Source organism: Lissotriton vulgaris, chromosome 5, assembly GCF_964263255.1.
Source record: "Lissotriton vulgaris chromosome 5, aLisVul1.2, whole genome shotgun sequence".
Taxonomy (NCBI): Eukaryota; Metazoa; Chordata; class Amphibia; order Caudata; family Salamandridae; genus Lissotriton; species Lissotriton vulgaris.
In genome coordinates, this window is record NC_141693.1 from 1874275284 (window position 1) to 1874297359 (window position 22076).

Sequence of the window (22076 nt, forward strand, 5' to 3'; positions counted from 1 at the left end):
GTTCGCAAATCCGCAAATTCGCGGATTGCCAATCCGCAAAATCCGCTCATGCCTAGTTAGTAGTGACCGGAAATAAGGGGACGCGAGCGGGCGGGACAAACCTCATGGGTAACTTCGCGCGCTACACATCCTGAGCATGCAGGCAATCAATCAATCAATCAATCAGGATATTTGTATAGCGCGCTACTCACCCAGAGGGTCTCAAGGCGCTTGGGGGAGGGGGGTCCGCTACTGCTCGAACAGCCATGTCTTGAGTTGCTTCCTGAAGCAGAGGTGGTCTTGGGTCAGGCGGAGGTGGATGGGGAGGGAGTTCCAAGTCTTGGCTGCCAGGTAGGAGAAGGATCTTCCTCCCATGGTGGATCTTCGGATGCGTGGCACGGCGGCGAGGGCGTGGCTGGTCGATCGTGGCTGGCGGGTGGGAGTGTAGAAGGTCAGGCGGTTGTTGAGGTACCTGGGGCCCAGGTCGTGGAGGGCCTTGTGTGCGTGGGTGAGGAGTTGGAACGTGATTCTCTTGCTGACAGGGAGTGAGTGAAGGTCTCTCAGGTGTCCGGAGATGTGGCTGTGTCGGGGGATCTCCAAGATGAGTCGTGCGGAGGCGTTCTGGATGTGTTAGAGTCTTTTTTGGAGTTTGGCTGTGGTTCCGGTATAGAGGGTGTTTCCGTAGTCCAGTTGGCTGGTGACGAGTGCCTGTGTGACCGTCTTCCTGGTTTCGGTGGCGAGCCATCGGAAGATCTTTCGGAGCATGCGTAGGATGTTGAAGCATGATGATGAGACGGCGTTGACTTGTCTGGTCATCGAGAGGGAGGAGTCCAGGATGAAGCCCAGGTTGCGTGCGTGGTCCGTTGGTTTGGGTGCGCTGCCCAGGGCAGGGGGCCACCAGGAGTCGTCCCAGGCGGAGGGTGATGATCCAAGGATGAGGACTTCCGTCTTGTCTGAGTTCAGTTTCAGGCGGCTGTTCCTCATCCACTCGACTACGTCTTTCATCCCTTTGTGTAGGTTGGTTCTGGCGGTTCCTGGGTCGTTGGTGAGGGAGAGGATCAGCTGGGTGTCGTCGGCGTAGGAGATGATGTTGAGGTTGTGTTGGCGTACGATGGCTGCGAGGGGGCTCATGTAGACGTTGAAGAGGGTGGGGCTGAGTGATGATCCTTGTGGTACGCCGCATATGACTTCGGTGGCCTTGGATCTGTACGGGGGGAAGCGGACTCTCTGGGTTCTTCCGGTGAGGAACGAGATGATCCACTCCAGTGCCTTTTCTTGGATTCCCATGTTGCTGAGGCGCTGCACTAGGGTGCGGTGGCAGACCGTATCGAATGCTGCGGAAAGGTCCAGGAGGATGAGGGCCGCTGTTTCCCAGTTGTCGAGCAGGGCTCGGATGTCGTCAGTGGCTGCGATGAGGGCGGTCTTGGTGCTGTGGTTGGCACGGAAGCCGGACTGCGTGTGGTCGAGGCTGGTTGGGCGAGCGCAATTGGTGATCCACTGTGTGAGGTTGTTGGCTGCTTGGTTGGAGTCCGTTGAGCTGGCGGGAGGGTTCTGGCTCAGTGAAGTGGTGAGCTGGTCGGTGGTGATCTTGTTCCAGTTCCTGCGGGGAACCTGTTGCGGGTGGTGGTGAGTCGTGGTCTTTCTGAAGCTGAAGTGGACGCAGCTGTGGTCTGTCCAGTGGAGTCCGGTGGAGTGGCTGAAGGAGATGTACTTGCTGGAGGAGAAGACTGGGTCAAGCGTGTGTCCGGCGTAGTGGGTGGGGGTGTTCACCAGTTGCATGAGTCCGAGGTTGGCGAGGTTGTCCAGCAGGGTGGTGGTGTTGTCGTTGTTGTTCTCCAGGTGGAAGTTGAGGTCCCCTAGGAGGATGTAGTCAGCGGAGGCGAGGGCGTGCGGGCTGATGAAGTCTGCGATGTCTTCGCTGAATTGTGTGCGAGGTCCTGGGGGTCTGTAGATGAGGGTGCCTCTGAGTGTGGGCTTGGGGTCAGAGTGTATCTGGAAGTGAAGATGTTCGGCGGCTGTGAGGGTGTCGTCTGAGTTGGTCATGATGCGGATGGTGTTCTTGTGGACGATGGCGATGCCTCCTCCTGTCTGGTTGACGCGGTCTCTCCGGGTGATCTTGTATCCGTCCGGGATGGCGACGGCGATGTCGGGCGCTGAGGAGACGTACATCCATGTTTCCGTGAGGAAGGCGACGTCTGGAGATGTGGTGTCGAGCAGGTTCCAGAGTTCCACGGCGCTCCTGAAGATGAAAAACGGCTCGCGAACGGGTCAAGCAAGCTACTACGCATGTTCGCGGAGTTATGCGGAGTTCGCGGAGTGCATGTGCATCTTCGCGTAGCTCCGCGGAGTGCGGCTACGCGAACTACGCCCAGGCTTAGACTAAAGACAGATAATAGTATTTGTCTCCATATAACGAAAGAGAGTTGGAGAGTACTAATTAGAAGCGAGTACCTAACCAGTACCCAACCAGATATCAGTTTAGAAGAGCAAAGTTGATGTTTAAGAACATTTGAACATCCTGGGAATGCAAGTTTTGCCACCGAGTAAAGATTTTAACATGGCTCGTAATCTATGAATAATTAGAGATTCCGTGAATAACAACAAACAGATTACTGTTGTCATATAGTTAAAGTCCTGAGGAAGGTGGTCCTATTGAGTTTCATCCACCGAAACAGTGCGTCGACAACTCTATGGTTTTATTTATTTTATATGTACATGTGCCAGATATCTGTGTGCTTTTTTAAGGAGAAATGGGTGATTTAATGTGTTTTTAATTCATGTACATTGATGTGTATATTTTGCCTAATGATATACTAAGAGATAATTTTGTGATTAACCCCTTCGCTGCTAGGCCTTTTCCCCTCCTGTGCTAAGCCCTTTTTTGGCGATTTGGGGTAGTGCGCGCTTAGGCCCTTGTAACTTTTTGACCACATAAGGTATCCACGCCAAATTTGCGTCCTTTTCTTCCAACATCATGTGGATTCTAAAGGTGCCCAGGGTTTGTGGATTACCTTGGAGGGGTCCCAGAAATTAACCAAAATATAGTGATTTTTTTGTTTTTTTCAGAAAAATGGGAAAAACGGGCTGCAAATGAAAGCCTCTGGGTTTTTCCCTGAAAATGTTATCAAAAAAGGGTTTGTGGGGCTGAAATCTCTCAGCTTTTAGGAAATGACAGTCTTTTGTCAGAGAACCGACATTTTTCACACAGTTTTGGCATTTTTCTGGGACATAGCCTATTTTTGCTATTTTTAGAGCTTTCCACCTCCTTCCAGTTAATGGTAGAAATGAGTTTGAAAGCAATAATGGATCCTAGAAAGCTGTACATTTTCAAAAAGTAGACAAAATTCTGAATTCAGAAAGGGGTCATTTGTCTAAATCCATGAAGGTTTCTTTATAGAAACTAACAGTTAAATATTGGAATAATTGAAAATTTGTTGAAAAAAACAGCCTTTTGTCTCAACGTTTTCACCTATAACTTTTTCTAGTTTTGACAGCTCTTAGAAAGCAATATACCGTTACATCCGTTAGACCTTCCTGGTTGTGGGGATATATAGGACTTGTAGTTTCACCAAGAACCCGACGAACCCAGATCCAAAAACTGAGCAGCAACTTGCAATGGTATTTTTTCATTTACTGGGTATAGAGCACTTTGTCTTGGAAAATGTATACATGGAAAAATCTGTATGAAAGACACCTATGTATTTCTGAATTGGGTACAAAATATAGTTCAGAAACAGTATATTATTGCTAATTTTCAAAATTGGGAATACTCATACTAGCATGAGAATTATTGGTCATTTTTCAAAATTTTTTTTTTTTTACACAATGTCTTTCATTGAAAGGGAGAAATGCGCAAAAGCTCAATTGGTAATAACAGTTGATTTACAAATCTGAATTACCCCAAGTCTCCCGATAAAAACGGTACCTCACTTGTGTGGGTCGCCCTTGTGCCTGCGACAGGAAACGGCGCAAAATGCAAAGTGGTGACACCTAAATTTTGCAGTTACAAATTGACCCTTTTTTAGCAAAGTGCCTACCTGTAGTTTTTGCACCCTAGCTCTGCCGGCACCTAGGGAAACCTAGCAAACCTATACATTTTTGAAAAGTAGACACCCAGGGAAATTCAGGATGGGGTGACTTGACTGCCTACCACCAGGTCTTGTTACCCAGAATCCCTTGCAAACCTACGAATTTGACAAAAAAAACACATTTTCCTCACATTTCTGTGGAGGAAAGTTCTGGAATCTGCTTGGATCAACCAATTTCCACCCACCCAGTGTTCCCCCAGGTCTCCCGAAAACAATGGTACCTCACTTGCGTGGGTAGGCATAGTGGCTGCGACACGAAACAGCGCAAAACGCAACGTGGTCGCACCTCAATTTCCCAGTGAAATCTTGCGCTCTTTGGACAAAGAGACTACCTTTTGTTTTTGAGCCCTAGCTCTGCCAGCACCTAGGGAAACCTAGCAAACCTATACATTTTTGAAAAGTAGACACCCAGGGGAATTCAGGATGGGGTCACTCGACTGCCTACCCCCAGGTTCTCTTACCCAGAATCCCTTGCAAAGCTAAGAAATTGGAAAAAAAACCGCATTTTCCTCACATTTCTGTGGTGGAAAGTTCCGGAATCTGCGTGGATCAACAAATTTCCACTCACCCAGCGTTCCCCCAGGTCTCCCGAGAAAAATGGTATCTCATTTGCCTGGTTAGGCATAGTGGCTGCAACAGGAAACAGTGCAAAACGCAACGTGGTCACAACTCAATTTTTCAGTGAAATTGTGCACGTTTTGGGCAAAGAGACTACCTTTTGTTTTTGAACCCTAGCTCTGCCGACACCTAGGGAAACCTAGCAAACCTATACATTTTTGAAAAGTAGACACCCAGGGGAATTCAGGATGGGGTCACTCGACTGCCTACCCCCAGGTTCTCTTACCCAGAATCCCTTGCAAAGCTAAGAAATTGGAAAATAATCGCATTTTCCTCACATTTCTGTGGTGGAAAGTTCCGGAATCTGCGTGGATCAACAAATTTCCATGCACCCAGCGTTCCCCCAGGTCTCCCGAGAAAAATGGTACCTCACTTGCGTGGGTAGGCATAGTGGCTGCGACAGGAAACCGTGCAAAACGCAACGTGGTCACAACTCAATTTTTCAGTGAAATTGTGCACGTTTTGGGCTAAGAGACTACCTTTTGTTTTTGAACCCTAGCTCTGCCGGCACCTAGGGAAACCTAGCAAACCTATACATTTTTGAAAAGTAGACACCCAGGGGAATTCAGGATGGGGTCACTCGACTGCCTACCCCCAGGTTCTCTTACCCATAATCCCTTGCAAAGCTAAGAAATTGGGGAAAAAAACGCATTTTCCTCACATTTCTGTGGTGGAAAGTTCCGGAATCTGCGTGGATCCACAAATTTCCACCCACCCAGCGTTCCCCCAGGTCTCCTGAGAAAAATGGTATCTCATTTGCCTGGGTAGGCATAGTGGCTGCGACAGGAAACAGTGCAAAACGCAACGTGGTCACAACTCAATTTTTCAGTGAAATTGTGCACGTTTTGGGCAAAGAGACTACCTTTTGTTTTTGAACCCTAGCTCTGCCGGCACCTAGGGAAACCTAGCAAACCTATACATTTTTGAAAAGTAGACACCCAGGGGAATTCAGGATGGGGTCACTCGACTGCCTACCCCCAGGTTCTCTTACCCAGAATCCCTTGCAAAGCTAAGAAATTGGAAAAAAACCGCATTTTCCTCACATTTCTGTGGTGGAAAGTTCCGGAATCTGCGTGGATCAACAAATTTCCACCCACCCAGCGTTCCCCCAGGTCTCCCGAGAAAAATGGTACTTCACTTGCCTGGGTAGGCATAGTGGCTGCGACAGGAAACAGTGCAAAACGCAACGTGGTCACAACTCAATTTTTCAGTGAAATTGTGCACGTTTTGGGCAAAGAGACTACCTTTTGTTTTTGAACCCTAGCTCTGCCGGCACCTAGGGAAACCTAGCAAACCTATACATTTTTGAAAAGTAGACACCCAGGGGAATTCAGGATGGGGTCACTCGACTGCTTACCCCCAGGTTCTCTTACCCAGAATCCCTTGCAAAGCTAAGAAATTGGAAAAAAACGAATTTTCCTCACATTTCTGTGGTGGAAAGTTCCGGAATCTGCGTGGATCAACAAATTTCCACCCACCCAGCGTTCCCCCAGGTCTCCCGAGAAAAATGGTACCTCACTTGCCTGGGTAGGCATAGTGGCTGCGACAGGAAACAGTGCAAAACGCAACGTGGTCACAACTCAATTTTTCAGTGAAATTGTGCACGTTTTGGGCAAAGAGACTACCTTTTGTTTTTGAACCCTAGCTCTGCCGGCACCTAGGGAAACCTAGCAAACCTATACATTTTTGAAAAGTAGACACCCAGGGGAATTCAGGATGGAGTCACTCGACTGCCTACCCCCAGGTTCTCTTACCCAGAATCCCTTGCAAAGCTAAGAAATTGGAAAAAAACCGCATTTTCCTCACATTTCTGTGGTGGAAAGTTCCGGAATCTGCGTGGATCAACAAATTTCCACCCACCCGGCGTTCCCCCAGGTCTCCCGAGAAAAATGGTACCTCACTTGCGTGGGTAGGCATAGTGGCTGCGACAGGAAACAGTGCAAAACGCAACGTGGTCACAACTCAATTTTTCAGTGAAATTGTGCACGTTTTGGGCAAAGAGACTACCTTTTGTTTTTGAACCCTAGCTCTGCCGGCACCTAGGGAAACCTAGCAAACCTATACATTTTTGAAAAGTAGACACCCAGGGGAATTCAGGATGGGGTCACTTGACTGCCTACCCCCAGGTTCTCTTACCCAGAATCCCTTGCAAAGCTAAGAAATTGGAAAAAAAAACGCATTTTCCTCACATTTCTGTGGTGGAAAGTTCCGGAATCTGCGTGGATCAACAAATTTCCACCCACCCAGCGTTCTCCTAGGTCTCCCGAGAAAAATGGTACCTCACTTGCCTGGGTAGGCATAGTGGCTGCGACAGGAAACAGTGCAAAACGCAACGTGGTCACAACTCAATTTTTCAGTGAAATTGTGCACGTTTTGGGCAAAGAGACTACCTTTTGTTTTTGAACCCTAGCTCTGCCGGCACCTAGGGAAACCTAGCAAACCTATACATTTTTGAAAAGTAGACACCCAGGGGAATTCAGGATGGGGTCAGTCGACTGCCTACCCCCAGGTTCTCTTACCCAGAATCCCTTGCAAAGCTAAGAAATTGGAGAAAAAAAACGCATTTTCCTCACATTTCTGTGATGGAAAGTTCCGGAATCTGCGTGGATCAACACATTTCCACCCACCCAGCGTTCCCCCAGGTCTCCCGAGAAAAATGGTACCTCACTTGCCTGGGTAGGCATAGTGGCTGCGACAGGAAACAGTGCAAAACGCAACGTGGTCACAACTCAATTTTTCAGTGAAATTGTGCACGTTTTGGGCAAAGAGACTACCTTTTGTTTTTGAACCCTAGCTCTGCCGGCACCTAGGGAAACCTAGCAAACCTATACATTTTTGAAAAGTAGACACCCAGGGGAATTCAGGATGGGGTCACTCGACTGCCTACCCCCAGGTTCTCTTACCCAGAATCCCTTGCAAAGCTAAGAAATTGGAAAAAAACGCATTTTCCTCACATTTCTGTGGTGGAAAGTTCCGGAATCTGCGTGGATCAACAAATTTCCACCCACCCAGCGTTCCCCCAGGTCTCCCGAGAAAAATGGTACCTCACTTGCGTGGGTAGGCATAGTGGCTGCGACAGGAAACAGTGCAAAACGCAACGTGGTCACAACTCAATTTTTCAGTGAAATTGTGCACGTTTTGGGCAAAGAGACTACCTTTTGTTTTTGAACCCTAGCTCTGCCGGCACCTAGGGAAACCTAGCAAACCTATACATTTTTGAAAAGTAGACACCCAGGGGAATTCAGGATGGGGTCACTTGACTGCCTACCCCCAGGTTCTCTTACCCAGAATCCCTTGCAAAGCTAAGAAATTGGAAAAAAAACGCATTTTCCTTACATTTCTGTGGGGGAAAGTTCCGGAATCTGCGTGGATCAACAAATTTCCACCCACCCAGCGTTCCCCCTGGTCTCCCGAGAAAAATGGTACCTCACTTGCCTGGGTAGGCATAGTGGCTGCGACAGGAAACAGTGCAAAACACAACGTGGTCACAACTCAATTTTTCAGTGAAATTGTGCACGTTTTGGGCAAAGAGACTACCTTTTGTTTTTGAACCCTAGCTCTGCCGGCACCTAGGGAAACCTAGCAAACCTATACATTTTTGAAAAGTAGACACCCAGGGGAATTCAGGATGGGGTCAGTCGACTGCCTACCCCCAGGTTCTCTTACCCAGAATCCCTTGCATAGCTAAGAAATTGGAAAAAAACGCATTTTCCTCACATTTCTGTGGTGGAAAGTTCCGGAATCTGCGTGGATCAACAAATTTCCACCCACCCAGCGTTCCCCCAGGTCTCCCGAGAAAAATGGTACCTCACTTGCCTGGGTAGGCATAGTGGCTGCGACAGGAAACAGTGCAAAACGCAACGTGGTCACAACTCAATTTTTCAGTGAAATTGTGCACGTTTTGGGCAAAGAGACTACCTTTTGTTTTTGAACCCTAGCTCTGCCGGCACCTAGGGAAACCTAGCAAACCTATACATTTTTGAAAAGTAGACACTCAGGGGAATCTAGGATGGGGTCACTCGACTGCCTACCCCCAGGTTCTCTTACCCAGAATCCCTTGCAAAGCTAAGAAATTGGAGAAAAAAAACGCATTTTCCTCACATTTCTGTGGTGGAAAGTTCCGGAATCTGCGTGGATCAACAAATTTCCACCCACCCAGCGTTCCCCCAGGTCTCCCGAGAAAAATGGTACTTCACTTGCCTGGGTAGGCATAGTGGCTGCGACAGGAAACAGTGCAAAACGCAACGTGGTCACAACTCAATTTTTCAGTGAAATTGTGCACGTTTTGGGCAAAGAGACTACCTTTTGTTTTTGAACCCTAGCTCTGCCGGCACCTAGGGAAACCTAGCAAACCTATACATTTTTGAAAAGTAGACACCCAGGGGAATTCAGGATGGGGTCACTCGACTGCCTACCCCCAGGTTCTCTTACCCAGAATCCCTTGCAAAGCTAAGAAATTGGAAAAAAACGCATTTTCCTCACATTTCTGTGGTGGAAAGTTCCGGAATCTGCGTGGATCAACAAATTTCCACCCACCCAGCGTTCCCCCAGGTCTCCCGAGAAAAATGGTACCTCACTTGCCTGGGTAGGCATAGTGGCTGCGACAGGAAACAGTGCAAAACGCAACGTGGTCACAACTCAATTTTTCAGTGAAATTGTGCACGTTTTGGGCAAAGAGACTACCTTTTGTTTTTGAACCCTAGCTCTGCCGGCACCTAGGGAAACCTAGCAAACCTATACATTTTTGAAAAGTAGACACCCAGGGGAATTCAGGATGGAGTCACTCGACTGCCTACCCCCAGGTTCTCTTACCCAGAATCCCTTGCAAAGCTAAGAAATTGGAAAAAAAAACGCATTTTCCTCACATTTCTGTGGTGGAAAGTTCCGGAATCTGCGTGGATCAACAAATTTCCACCCACCCGGCGTTCCCCCAGGTCTCCCGAGAAAAATGGTACCTCACTTGCGTGGATAGGCATAGTGGCTGCGACAGGAAACAGTGCAAAACGCAACGTGGTCACAACTCAATTTTTCAGTGAAATTGTGCACGTTTTGGGCAAAGAGACTACCTTTTGTTTTTGAACCCTAGCTCTGCCGGCACCTAGGGAAACCTAGCAAACCTATACATTTTTGAAAAGTAGACACCCAGGGGAATTCAGGATGGGGTCACTTGACTGCCTACCCCCAGGTTCTCTTACCCAGAATCCCTTGCAAAGCTAAGAAATTGGAAAAAAAACGCATTTTCCTCACATTTCTGTGGTGGAAAGTTCCGGAATCTGCGTGGATCAACAAATTTCCACCCACCCAGCGTTCTCCTAGGTCTCCCGAGAAAAATGGTACCTCACTTGCCTGGGTAGGCACAGTGGCAGCGACAGGAAACAGTGCAAAACGCAACGTGGTCACAACTCAATTTTTCAGTGAAATTGTGCACGTTTTGGGCAAAGAGACTACCTTTTGTTTTTGAACCCTAGCTCTGCCGGCACCTAGGGAAACCTAGCAAACCTATACATTTTTGAAAAGTAGACACCCAGGGGAATTCAGGATGGGGTCAGTCGACTGCCTACCCCCAGGTTCTCTTACCCAGAATCCCTTGCAAAGCTAAGAAATTGGAAAAAAAAACGCATTTTCCTCACATTTCTGTGATGGAAAGTTCCGGAATCTGCGTGGATCAACACATTTCCACCCACCCAGCGTTCCCCCAGGTCTCCCGAGAAAAATGGTACCTCACTTGCCTGGGTAGGCATAGTGGCTGCGACAGGAAACAGTGCAAAACGCAACGTGGTCACAACTCAATTTTTCAGTGAAATTGTGCACGTTTTGGGCAAAGAGACTACCTTTTGTTTTTGAACCCTAGCTCTGCCGGCACCTAGGGAAACCTAGCAAACCTATACATTTTTGAAAAGTAGACACCCAGGGGAATTCAGGATGGGGTCACTCGACTGCCTACCCCCAGGTTCTCTTACCCAGAATCCCTTGCAAAGCTAAGAAATTGGAAAAAAAACGCATTTTCCTCACATTTCTGTGGTGGAAAGTTCCGGAATCTGCGTGGATCAACAAATTTCCACCCACCCAGCGTTCCCCCAGGTCTCCCGAGAAAAATGGTACCTCACTTGCGTGGGTAGGCATAGTGGCTGCGACAGGAAACAGTGCAAAACGCAACGTGGTCACAACTCAATTTTTCAGTGAAATTGTGCACGTTTTGGGCAAAGAGACTACCTTTTGTTTTTGAACCCTAGCTCTGCCGGCACCTAGGGAAACCTAGCAAACCTATACATTTTTGAAAAGTAGACACCCAGGGGAATTCAGGATGGGGTCACTTGACTGCCTACCCCCAGGTTCTCTTACCCAGAATCCCTTGCAAAGCTAAGAAATTGGAAAAAAAACGCATTTTCCTTACATTTCTGTGGTGGAAAGTTCCGGAATCTGCGTGGATCAACAAATTTCCACCCACCCAGCGTTCCCCCTGGTCTCCCGAGAAAAATGGTACCTCACTTGCCTGGGTAGGCATAGTGGCTGCGACAGGAAACAGTGCAAAACACAACGTGGTCACAACTCAATTTTTCAGTGAAATTGTGCACGTTTTGGGCAAAGAGACTACCTTTTGTTTTTGAACCCTAGCTCTGCCGGCACCTAGGGAAACCTAGCAAACCTATACATTTTTGAAAGGTAGACACCCAGGGGAATTCAGGATGGGGTCAGTCGACTGCCTACCCCCAGGTTCTCTTACCCAGAATCCCTTGCATAGCTAAGAAATTGGAAAAAAACGCATTTTCCTCACATTTCTGTGGTGGAAAGTTCCGGAATCTGCGTGGATCAACAAATTTCCACCCACCCAGCGTTCCCCCAGGTCTCCCGAGAAAAATGGTACCTCACTTGCCTGGGTAGGCATAGTGGCTGCGACAGGAAACAGTGCAAAACGCAACGTGGTCACAACTCAATTTTTCAGTGAAATTGTGCACGTTTTGGGCAAAGAGACTACCTTTTGTTTTTGAACCCTAGCTCTGCCGGCACCTAGGGAAACCTAGCAAACCTATACATTTTTGAAAAGTAGACACCCAGGGGAATTCAGGATGGGGTCACTGAACTGCCTACCCCCAGGTTCTCTTACCCAGAATCCCTTGCAAAGCTAAGAAATTGGAAAACAAAACGCATTTTCCACACATTTCTGTGGTGGAAAGTTCCGGAATCTGCGTGGATCAACAAATTTCCACCCACCCAGCGTTCCCCCAGGTCTCCCGAGAAAAATGGTACCTCACTTGCGTGGGTAGGCATAGTGGCTGCGACAGGAAACAGTGCAAAACGCAACGTGGTCACAAATCAATTTTTCAGTGAAATTGTGCACGTTTTGGGCAAAGAGACTACCTTTGGTTTTTGAACCCTAGCTCTGCCGGCACCTAGGGAAACCTAGCAAACCTATACATTTTTGAAAAGTAGACACCCAGGGGAATTCAGGATGGGGTCACTCGACTGCCTACCCCCAGGTTCTCTTACCCAGAATCCCTTGCAAAGTTAAGAAATTGGAGAAAAAAAACGCATTTTCCTCACATTTCTGTGGTGGAAAGTTCCGGAATCTGCGTGGATCAACAAATTTCCACCCACCCAGCGTTCCCCCAGGTCTCCCGAGAAAAATGGTACCTCACTTGCCTGGGTAGGCATAGTGGCTGCGAAAGGAAATGGTTCAAATTGTACGGTGGTGAATTTACAATACCAAATTGCAAAACAACCTTGATTTTGGGGGGGGGGGCACCTGAGTTTTTGGCCCGGGGCTCGGTGGTATTCTTTGGAAAGTACAAAACCCAAACAGTTCTGTAAAGTAGACCCCCGGGGGAGTCCAGGGAGGTATGGCATGCGTGGGTCCCCGAACGTTTTCCTACCCAGAACACCTTGCAAACCTTAAAATTAGGTAAAATAATCACTTTTTCAAACTTTTTTACGTGGAATCACCGTGCCGGCAAAAATGTCCTACACCCCAGCGCTCCCCTTGTTCTCCCGAGTAAAAGGATACCTCACTTGTGTGGGTGCCCCAAAGCAGAACAGGCCAAAAACGAATGTTGAAAAAAGTAGTATTTCAGTGTAACAAATTAAGCCCCCCTGCCTTAGTCACAGGCCTTTGGCCCACCCACACAAGTGAGGTATCATTTTACTCGGGAGAACAAGGGGAACGCAGGGTGGTAGGACATTTGTGCTGACACGGCGATCCCACGCAAAAATGTATGGAAAACTGTTTTTTTAACCTAAATTTGTGGTTTGCAGGGATTTCTGGGTAGGAAAACATTGGGGGACCCACGCATGCCATACCTCCCTGGACTCCCCCGGGTGTCTAGTTTTCAGAACTGTTTGGGTTTGGTAGTTTCCAAAGATGCCCGCCGAGCCTCGGTCCAAAAACTCAGTCCCCCCCCCCAAAAAAAGAAGGTAATCTTGCTATTGGTTATTGTAATGTCTCCACCCTACGATTTGGACCTTTTCCTGTTGCAGCCACTATGCCTACCCACGCAAGTGAGGTACCATTTTTATCGGGAGACCTGGGGGAACGCTGGGTGGGAGGAAATTTGTGTGAGCCCAGTGACGCCACGCTTTCCCACACAAAAAAAGTGTGTAAAAACTGATTTTTCCATCAAAAATTGAGGTTTGCAAGGAATTCCGGGTAAAGGAACGTTGGAGAATCCACGCAAGCCATACCTCCTTGGAAGCCCCCGGGTGTCTACTTTTCAGAAATGTGTGGGTTTGGTAGGTTTCCCGACATGGCCGTCTCGCACGGGGCCAAAAACCCAGGTAACCCCTCTTGCAAAAGCTGGTGGTATTGAATGTCAATCCCACCAGCTTTTGAAAGAGGGGTTACCTGGGTTTTTGGCCCCGTGCGAGACGGCCATGTAGGAAAACCTACCAAACCCACACATTTATGAAAAGTAGACACCCGGGGGCTTCCAAGGAGGTATGGCTTGCGTGGATCCTCCAACGTTCCTTTACCCAGAATCCCTTGCAAACCTCAATTTTTGCAGAAAAAGTCAGTTTTTTCACACTTTTTTTGTGTGGGAAAGCGTGGCGTCACTGGGCTCACACAAATTTCCTCCCACCCAGCGTTCCCCCAGGTCTCCCGATAAAAATGGTACCTCACTTGCGTGGGTAGGCATAGTGGCTGCGAAAGGAAATGGTTCAAATTGTACGGTGGTGAATTTACAATACCAAATTGCAAAACAACCTTGATTTTGGGGGGGGGGGGGCACCTGAGTTTTTGGCCCGGGGCTCGGTGGTATTCTTTGGAAAGTACAAAACCCAAACAGTTCTGAAAAGTAGACCCCCGGGGGAGTCCAGGGAGGTATGGCATGCGTGGGTCCCCGAACGTTTTCCTACCCAGAACACCTTGCAAACCTTAAAATTAGGTAAAATAATCACTTTTTCAAACTTTTTTACGTGGAATCACCGTGCCGGCAAAAATGTCCTACCCCCCAGCGCTCCCCTTGTTCTCTCAAGTAAAAGGATACCTCACTTGTGTGGGTGCCCCAAAGCAGAACAGGCCAAAAACGAATGTTGAAAAATGTAGTATTTCAGTGTAACAAATTAAGCCCCCCTGCCTTAGTCACAGGCCTTTGGCCCACCCACACAAGTGAGGTATCATTTTACTCGGGAGAACAAGGGGAACGCAGGGTGGTAGGACATTTGTGCCGACACGGCGATCCCACGCAAAAATGTATGGAAAACTGTTTTTTTAACCTAAATTTGTGGTTTGCAGGGATTTCTGGGTAGGAAAACATTGGGGGACCCACGCATGCCATACCTCCCTGGACTCCCCCGGGTTTCTAGTTTTCAGAACTGTTTGAGTTTGGTAGTTTCCAAAGATGCCCGCCGAGCCCCGGTCCAAAAACTCAGTCCCCTCCCCCAAAAAAAGAAGGTAATGTTGCTATTGGTTATTGTAATTTCTCCACCATACGATTTGGACCGTTTCCTGTTGCAGCCACTATGCCTACCCACGCAAGTGAGGTACCATTTTTATCGGGAGACCTGGGGGAACGCTGGGTGGGAGGAAATTTGTGTGAGCCCAGTGACGCCACGCTTTCCCACGCATAAAAAGTGTGAAAAAACTGATTTTTCCAGCAAAAATTGAGGTTTGCAAGGGATTCTGGGTAAAGGAACGTTGGAGGATCCACGCAAGCCATACCTCCTTGGAAGCCCCCGGGTGTCTACTTTTCAGAAATGTATGGGTTTGGTAGGTTTCCCTAGATGGCCGTCTAGCACGGGGCCAAAAACCCAGGTAACCCCTCTTGCAAAAGCAGGCGAGATTGACATTCAATACAACCAGCTTTTGCAAGAGGGGTTACCTGGGTTTTTGGCCCCGTGCTAGACGGCCATCTAGGGAAACCTACCAAACCCATACATTTCTGAAAAGTAGACACCCGGGGGCTTCCAAGGAGGTATGGCTTGCGTGGATCCTCCAACGTTCCTTTACCCAGAATCCCTTGCAAACCTCAATTTTAGCTAAAAAAAAAATCGTTTTTTTCACACTTTTTTGCATGGGAAAGCGTGGCATCACTGGGCTCACACAAATTTCCTCCCACCCAGCGTTCCCCCAGGTCTCCCGATAAAAATGGTACCTCACTTGCGTGGGTAGGCATAGTGGCAGCAACAGGAAGCGGTCCAAATCGTACAGTGGAAAAATAAGTTTTCAATTTGAGAGCGTGTGATTCAAGGAAATTGTGACAGACAATTTCAAGTTTGCAGGAGATTCTGGATAAAAATCCACAATAGAATTCACCAGAAAGATATGACCATATACTTCCATGGTTTAACAATAATAACTAAATTTAGTAAGTTATTTATAGCTATAATGTTCACCGTAACAGAGTTACTCAAAAGTCAAACATTCAAGGCACGGCTAACTATTCCTGAAAGACACACACATACAGGTTGGATTTGGCACGAGGGCGAGTGATGGTTCAGTACATAAAATTTTATTAACAAGATATTTCAAAAAATGAAATGCACTGTCAATAAAAAAATGCATAAAAACCGAACCAGTGACTCGCAACTCGTGAGCTGTAAAGCCACGACAAGGCACCAACCATTTTACAGGCCATTCACGCGCCTTTCATACCTGATACAAACCAGACCATTGACACCATCCAGAAAGAACAGCAACACACTACAACAATCACAATAAGAGACAAGGTACACCCTACTTCAGAAAGAGATAAAAGACAAACATTACTGCACAGCCATCTAATCCGCAAGCACACACACACACATTCTGGTTGGATTTGGCACGAGGGTGAGTGATGATTCAGTACATACAATTGTATTCGCAAGTAATTTCAAAAAAATGAAATACACTGCGTATAATTGAAAGTATGATAAACTGAACCACTGACTCACAGCTCGTGAGCTGTAAAACCACGTCAAGGCACCAACCTCTTTACAGGCCATTCATACACCTTTCGTACGTGTGACACATACAAAACATTCACACCGCCAGCCGCGGACCCATCACATTTCAACACTCACACCAGCAGACAGCGCCATTCAAGGGACCATCACTTTCACACGCCCACATTTCTGACACTGCAACTACACAAAATGATGGACTGCGTGGAGTGTCACTCAACTAGCAGTGTGTGTAGTGACCAACAGAAAGTAACTACTCACACACTGCCAGCCAAGCGCCAGTCCACCCACACCACCATCCAAGCACCAGACCATGCACACCGCCAGCCAAACCCCACTCAGCACACAACGACAGCCAAGCACAACTCCGTGCACAGACAGCCAAGAACCACTCCACACACACCACCAGCCAAGCACCACTCCACACACACCACCAGCCAAGCGCCACTCCACACACACCGCCAGCCAAGCACCACTCCATGCAAACAGCTAAGCACCACTCCACGCACACCATCCAGCCAAGTACCACTCCACACACACCACCAGCCATACACCAAACCACACACTCCACCAGCCAAACCCAACTCCATGCACAGACAGCCAAGCACCACTCCACGCACACCACCAGCCAAGCACCACTCCACACACACCACCAGCCAAACACCACTCCATGCACAGACAGCCAAGTACCACTCCACACACACCACCAGCCAAGCGCCACTCCACACACACCGCCAGCCAAGCACCACTCCATGCAAACAGCTAAGCACCACTCCACGCACACCATCCAGCCAAGTACCACTCCACACACACCACCAGCCATACACCAAACCACACACTCCACCAGCCAAACCCAACTCCATGCACAGACAGCCAAGCACCACTCCACGCACACCACCAGCCAAGCACCACTCCACACAGACCACCAGCCAAACACCACTCCATGCACAGACAGCCAAGTACCACTCCACGAACACCACCAACCAAGAGCCACTCCACACACACCGCCAGCCAAGCACCACTCCGTGCACCAACAGCCAAGTACCACTCCATGCACACCACCAGCAAAGCGCAACTCCACAAACACCGCCAGCCAAGCACCAGCCGGCACACACCACAAACACATTGAGAATTCTTTTTTTGAAAAAAAACACTAAACAAATGGAAATACCTACAAAACAGCTAACACAAATTCTTAAACTAAACACTTTGCACTAATGCCAATCCTTGAAACAAACTAAAAATTTCTTACAGAATGCAGACCAGGCAATTCAATTTAGAGCTTATTAAAACTCCCAAAACTTCTTTTGCGTGTGGTACAATTTAAAACAAGCTGACAGACACAATGCAGGCTTAGAAGGACAGTCAGGACAGTATAAACGAGACTCCTTCCGCACGCCTCTTCGCCAACAGACTCTGCATCTTCTAGTCGGAAAGTCTCTTGCGGGAGTGGAAGGAATAGATTCAGGAAAGTGGCGATCTTTCAATCTAGCCACTTCCTCCACCACTCCAAATCTAGGAACACTTGCCTGCTCCAAAAGTATAAGCCTGCCTATTATAGACTCCTGAAACTTAACAAAAGGCATCTTATTCTGAGGACAAGACTTCTGATACACAACAAAAGCATTAAAAATTGCCAAGTGGAACAGATGGATAGCCAACTTCTTGTACCAAACGTAAGCCTTTCGAAGAACAGCATAAGGTTCCAACCTCTGATCTACTCTGTCAACACCTCCCATAAACTTATTGTAATCTAAAATGCACACAGGTTTGCGCACTTCAGCACCCTGACCCCAAACAGGCACAGGTTCTGTTCTTTCATTGTGGATAGTAGTCAGCATGTACACATCTCTCTTGTCTGAAAACTTCACAGCTAGAAGCTCCCCACATCGCAAAGCCGTAGACTGTCCCCGCACAAGCCTTTTGCAAACAAGTTCCTTTGGGAAACCTTTACGGTTACTGCGCATTGTGCCACAAGCAACAGTGCCCACTTTGCCCAACTCCTTGAACAACCGCACACCAGTGTAGAAGTTATCTACATATAAATGATGGCCTTTGTAAAATAATCCTCTACCTAGTTCCCACACAATTTTCTCAGTCACTCCAAAAGTAGAAGGACAACCAGGAGGGTTAATGCTGGACTCCTTACCAGTGTACACCCTGAAATTGTAGACATATCCAGTCTCACTGTCACACAGCATATACAGTTTGATTCCATAGCGTGCCCTCTTACTAGGAATGTATTGCCTAAAAACCAAGCGGCCCTTGAACAACAGCAAAGACTCATCCACTGCAATTTCTTTACCAGGGACAAAGATCTCAGAAAAACGATCAACAAAGTGATCCAGGACAGGTCGAATTTTAAACAAACGGTCACAATCAGGGTGATCGCGTGACAACGCTAAACTATTATCAACAAAATGCAACATCCGAAGAAGAAGCGTATACCAATCACGACTTATGATTGCTGGAAATATAGCTGTTGCCATCAAGGGACTAGTGGACCAATATGAAGTAATTGATGGCTTCCTTAGCAAGCCCATCAAAAAAGTTAATCCCAAAAACTTTTTCAACTCTTCAACATTTGTGGGAGTCCACCGGATTGCTCTAGAATGGGGCTTAAGGCTGGCACTGTTGGCCCTCAAATATTGTTCGGCATAGAAATTGGTTTGATCAACAATCTCTTGCAAAAACACATTGTCAAAAAACAACTCAAAATAATTTATTGGCAGAAAATTCTCAGTATTCACTCTACACCCAGGAACACCAGTGAACTCTGGCAATGCCGGCTGCACCATGCCAGGGGGAACCCAGAGGCCATCCATATCAACGGGGGGAGCAGCCGCCCCAGCCTGCAGCACCGAAACATCTTGCTGCTGTTCACCAACGGGAGGCCTAACAGCCACAGATACTTCTGGCTGCACAACATCAACAGAAGACATAGCATCCCCAGAGGGCTCTTCCTGCACTACAACAACGGGAAGCCCAGCAGCCTGAGATGCTTCTTGCTGCACTACACCACCGGGAAACCAAGCAGACCCAGATGCCTCTTGCCCCTCTACACCAATGGGAAGCCTAACTGCCACAGATACTTCAGGCTGCACAACACCAACAGAAGACATAGCATCCCCAGAGGGCGCATCATGCACTACACCAACGGGAAGCCCAGCAGCCTGAGATGCTACTTGCTGCACTACACCACCGGGAAGCCTAACAGCCACAGATGCCTTTTGCTGCACTACACCAGCAGGAAGACGAAAAGCACCAGATGCCTCTTTGCGCACCACAGCAATGTGAAGCCTTTTGGGCGCAGGCTCCAGCCCACTTACCTCTTGCCGACGTAAAAAGAAAGGAAACCTTGCGGCCCTAGGCAGCAGCACAGATGCCTCTTGGCCCACTACCGGCATCACAATGTCCTCCTCTAACATAGGCCCTTCATCAGCACTAGAAGAAGATTCATCTTCCGATGATGATACCATGCGAAGAGAAAACTCACTGCCTGAATCTTCTGCCCCCACCTGGGAGTCCAAATCGGAGTCAGACTCTGAACCATGGTCAGAGGAAGACTCAAAAAGCAAACCAAGAACCTGCTGAGCAGTAATCCTGCGACTAGCCATTATCCTTCAAAAGCAAGAAGACTGCACACACAAGTGAACAACAACCTACACTTTGCAAAGTAAGAAGTAAACAAGGTAAGGCTTTCACAAACAGATAAATACAATCCAAAACTATTTCACTCTAACCAAATATAGCTACACTCACCAGCACCTACTCTGTTGAGACACAGCAAAAAGAAATGATATCCCACTAGAAAGAAAAAAAGAAATGACAGATTAGAAAACAAAGTGCACATCAAGCACTAATACTGAAAACAAAAAAAAACAGAGCCACACAAACTGGTAGAAGTACAACCTTTTTCAATAAGACAAACATCAAGGGAAAGTAGTACAAAATACATTCACTTACCAAGCACAAGCAACTACACAAGCTGCAAACAGACACGCAACCTACAACAATCCAAACAGCAAAAGCCTGAAACAAGACAAAAATAGAGAAGAAAAAAAAAATAACTACCACATTTCACAAACAATATAACAATTCAAAAAACAACACACAAACTTGCCCCCCAAATTTAAATTCAGCAAGATGGGCCACCAAATAGGGCTTAGACCAATTGGGATTAGATGAGGTTTAACATCAAGACACTGGTTAATTTTTTGAATTTTTTTTACTGCCAGACCCCTTTGGCCAGTCAGTCTTTTGCTCCTAACAGTACCCCCATCACACAGGGGCAGTAAGGACATTCATATACCTTTTGTACGTGTGACACATACAAAACATTTACACCGCCAGCGCCATTCAAGGGCCCATCACTTTCACACGCCCACATATCTGACACAGCAAATACAGAAAAAGATGGACTGCGTAGAGTGTCACTCAACTAGCAATGTGTGTAGTGACCAACAGAAAGTAACTACTCACACACCACCAGCCAAGCGCCACTCCACGCATACCGCCAGCCAAGCACCACTCAGTGCACAGACAGCAAAGTAGCACTCCACGCACACCACCAGCCAAGCGCCACTCCACACACACCGCCAGCCAAGCAGCACTCCGTGCACAGACAGCAAATGACCACTCCACACACACCACCAGCCAAGCGCCACTCCACACACACCGCCAGCCAAGCACCACTGCGTGCATAGATAGCCAAGTACCCCTCCACGCACACTGCCAGCCAAGCACCACTCCACGCACACCGCAAGCCAAGCGCCACTCACCGCCAGCCAAACACCGCTCCACGCACACCATCCAGCCAAGTACCACTCCACACACACCGTCAGCCAAACACCACTCCACACACACCACCAGCCAAACACCACTCCGTGCACAGACAACCAAGTACCACTCCACACACACCACCAGCCAGCGCCACTCCACACACACCGCCAGCCAAGCAGCACTCCGTGCACAGACAGCAAAGTAGCACTCCTCGCACACCACCAGCCTTGCGCCACTCCACACACACCGTCAGCCAAGCACCACTCCGTGCACAGACAGCAAAGTATCACTCCACGCACACCACCAGCCAAGCGCCACTCCACACACACCGCCAGACAAGCAGCACTCCATGCACAGACAGCAAATGACCACTCCACACACACTACCAGCCAAGCGCCACTCCACACACACCGCCAGCCAAGCACCACTCCGTGCATAGATAGCCAAGTACCACTCCACGCACACCGCCAGCCAAACACCACTCAGCGCACACCGACAGCCAAGTACCACTCCACACACACCGCCAGCCAAGCACCACTCCACGCACACCGCAAGCCAAGCGCCACTCACCACCAGCCAAACACCGCTCCACGCACACATCCAGCCAAGTACCACTCCACACACAACGCCAGCCAAACACCACTCCACACACACCACCAGCCAAACACCACTCCGTGCACAGACAGCCAAGTACCACTGCACGCACACCGCCAGCCAAGCACCACTCCACGCACACCGCAAGCCAAGCGCCACACACCACCAGCCAAACACCACTCCGTGCACAGACAGCCAAGTACCACTCCACACACACTGCCAGCCAAGCACCACTCTGTGCATAGATAGCCAAGTACCCCTCCACGCACACCGCCAGCCAAAAACCACTCAGCGCACACCGACAGCCAAGTACCACTCCACACACACCGCCAGCCAAGCACCACTCCACGCACACGGCAAGCCAAGCGCCACTCACCACCAGCCAAACACCGCTCCACGCACACATCCAGCCAAGTACCACTCCACACACACCACCAGCCAAACACCACTCCGTGCACAGACAGCCAAGTACCACTGCACGCACATCCAGCCAAACGCCACTCCACACGCACCGCCAGCCAAACACCACTCCACGCACACTGCAAGCCAAGCGCCACTCCCCACACACCGCCAGCCAAGCACTACTCCTTGCCCAAGGGGTCGCTACCTAAAAACAAAATTTTAATTCCCTGGTGCTAGTGG